Below are 3,651 nucleotides of genomic sequence, written 5' to 3'. Positions count from 1 at the left end.
AGTCACATGCTTTCGGGGACGCGCACAGGAAACCTGATAACCTAACGCAAAATCAAATGTAATCTGCGACGGAAGTTACCGTGATCAGGCCATTCAGCTGCAAATATGTGACACCAAAACACATATTAGATGATAACACAGATCAGAGGCCTCTTTGTGTTAGTTTTGGATTAACAATAATGCTGCAACCCTGTTTCTTCCGTGTATTTTATGCTGCACACAGCCTTACTGGATGTTGAGACGTCCAGATTTGTGTTATGATGTTTTGCTACTAAAAGCCTTGTTTTGAAGTGTGCGAGTCTCTGGTTGTAGAAGTTTTTAGATCTTGTTGAGGTTAAAGTAGCAGCACCACAGTGTAAAATACAATGATGGAATGTAACTAAGTATATTCACTCGAGTACTGTACTTGAGTATTTTCATTTTCTGCTACTTTCTACCTCCACTGCTCTACATTTTAGAGGCAGATATTGTAATGTTTACTCACTACAGGTATTTGATTACTTCAGTGACTATTTTGCAGATTACGTGCTGCATCAGAGCCATTTTTTTCATTTTATAATGTTTGTACATGTTAAATATATTGCCAATCAGATAAGAAAAAGAAAATTTAAAGTAGAGTAAAGGTACTTTACATTTCAGCACTACTCCCGGGGTACATAAGGGCGCAGGGGACAACCAGTACTGCCCGTATACCTTGTGTGCAAATTAGTGTGGCAAAACCCAAACTTATTTTTAACAAAACTTTAGAACATGACACTCATGGATTAGATTAATGTCTGTTTTTGAGTGATTTCAGCTGGAATCCTTCTCGCACTAACTGGAATCCTCCTCACACTAAATGGCGTATAAGTTTTAATTATTTTTTCCTGGGTTGGTTTTCAGATTTCTGTCCAGTCTCCTCATGTTTGGCAGCCATTCGTGCGGCCTATGATTCAGCTCTTACTTTGGAAAAGAAAAATTAAAAGGAAAATTATTTCTCAGCGGCCCTTTACGGTCACAACAAAGCTCACTTTCCATCAGATGTACAATCCCTCATTCTCTCACGTAATGGTTGTTACATCTGGCCACGGCAACCAAGCAAAGGTTTGGTTCCCAGAACTGAAGCCTGGGTGGCACAACATGTCTGTGTAAGTGAAGGAGCTGAAGACTTAACTGATGAGAGGACAAATAATTACATGACCAGGCAGGTCTTGTGTTGTGCTGATAGACTGTGAATTTAATTCAGTGTGAGAGCTGAGAAATTATGCATTACAGGATTTTGTAATGTTTACTCTGTCGTAGATGCTGTTGACCTCTTTAGTCATTCTGATTGACTTTATGATTGTCTGGAAATGAGTTTAATGTGCTAGCCACACCCTTTTCTGTGTTTCGATTGCATGGTGCCACCTCAGACATTGTAATATTCCAAACCCTGCCAGTCACCTCTGTGGCCACAAACTGTGTGAGAATATTATTTGAATATGTATATAGTATGCAAAAATATGAACTTCTGCTGGCACTCTCTTGTGCCAACACCTGTTTCTTATTTCTCAGAAGTTCAATTCAAATGCCCTGAAGCAACTCGGCTGTGCGGTAATACTATTAACACAGCTTTGAAAGGGAATTGTTGAAATGTACGAGAAAGATTGCACTATTATTGTAATAAAGGCCTTCCTCTGATTGGAGTCTATGTCAAAAAGCATAAGCTCACTGATAAGCTCACAATAAGCTGATTGATGAATTTTCGTAGTCCATGAAATATTTCTTCACAGCACAGTTCCTCCTAAATAACTAAAGTAGATTAGGACTTATTTTAAAATGTATTAAAAAAATAATAAAAGACAACTGCATCTCTGGCTTCCAGAGTTTTGGATTATGCTGGACAAGCTGTATGGAGCCAAATTATATTGTGTTTGTTCCTCTTCAGTTGTTTTTAAAAGGTTTCTACATGAGTTTTTTAGGAGAATGCTGCAATACTGTTTTGCTGTGAAGCTCCAGAAATGTTAAGTGGACTACAGAACTTTTCCATCGGCATGATTTCCGATGGCGGTTTGTTTTTGTTATTTTGGATGAACTTTTCCTTTAATTCTTGCAGCCCATTCCTGGACAGAATAAGAGCCATGATCATCTGAGGGGACAACTACAGGCTGAGGTACTGAGCATGTATGTAAACTCACAGAACGTATTTCGTGTGAGAACAATTAGGATTCCCACAGAGCATTTCTTCTGTCATGTCCTTGTAGTGTCTTTTACATTATCTGTTGCTACGGGAAGGACGGCAGGGTCAAAACACTGATTCGATCAAGCAGCGCAGAGACATTGCTGGCAGCCATCAGTACCTCAAAGTAATGAAAGCGGAGACAAGGCTCCTAAATCTTTCCTCTCATTCAGACATCACCTGAGGAAAGTTGCCAAAGGGGGGGCCACATAAATCGAGAAACAAAAGGTCATTTAATCCAATGTCCCATTCTTTGTATAGGGCACATCGACCATCTTTGCCGGTATATCTTAAAGTAGATTAGTGGGCTGCTCGAGGTAATGTTTAAGGAGAATCCGTGACTTAACAGGATAAGCACATTGGAATAGCTTGCCAGCAGTTTTAGCTGACATCAGCTCATTTTTTTTTTGTAGCAGCACTGTTTCTCTGTTCAGTTTCATTTTATACACAGGCATATTTGTATCTGGGACCACCAATTTACAGCATTTAGCTGCACAATCCTCCACAGGATGGGGGGCTGAGGAGATAAACAGATGTGAGCCTTTAGACTTCCTCCCTCAAACTAACAGGAAGAGTCTATCTCCATTTTGTGGAGGACAGGGCTGTTGGTGTCTGTGCAGGTTTGGCATGGGGGCACATGGAGTTCCTCTTATTTGAGTCAATCCCCCCCCCCCTCCACCTTTGTTGTTGTTTTAACAGTTTCAATTCCTTGAACCAACAGCATGCACTGTACTCAGGCTGTATTCATGCTGTATTCATGCTTTTCAGAGTGTCTCAAAAGCTTGATTTCCTTCTCATGTCTTCCTGCTTCTATCAAAGGCGACAGTAATGACGCTGTGTGGTTTCCTGTTTATTCTCTACTGGTTTGCAATGACAAGAGGAAGTGCTGATGGCGGCCTAACATGTCGGTGAACAGCAGGGTTAAAGTAAAAGTTCTCTCTCTCTCTCTCTCTCTCTCTCTCTCTCTTTCTACCGCCTCCTTGTTTCCATTTTACATTCTCACAGTGAGCCTGGTTGAAGTGTTCAGCAGGGAGAATACTCAATAACTTATCGGATTTCCATGTTTGCAAATGCCCCCACATGAGTTCCCATTACCCAGGCAGTCTGCCCACAGACCAGGGAGGTTTCAAAGGCCCCGTGTCTGTTGAAAGAGAAGCAGTGTGTGTAAGAAGAGAGCAGCACCCTGAGTGATTACTATTACTCTCGACCGATGCCGCTTGATTTTGGAAAATGCCAAACACCACATTCATTATAAGTCTTCTGACAAGGACAACCGTGTGGTGAAATCTCCAAACTTTTACAGATTTCTTAGTCGACATGAATCACCACGGTGCTTTCATCTCCAATGAAATCTTGCATCATCCTGAACATGCCTGGCTGATCAAATTACACAGGGTTACTGTGATGGATGCCAAGTTTTTGCTACACATCACCTAAGATCTAAGCAAGACAAA

Source organism: Sparus aurata, chromosome 16 (genome assembly GCF_900880675.1).
Source record: "Sparus aurata chromosome 16, fSpaAur1.1, whole genome shotgun sequence".
NCBI lineage: Eukaryota > Metazoa > Chordata > Actinopteri > Spariformes > Sparidae > Sparus > Sparus aurata.
This window is presented reverse-complemented; position numbering follows the sequence as displayed.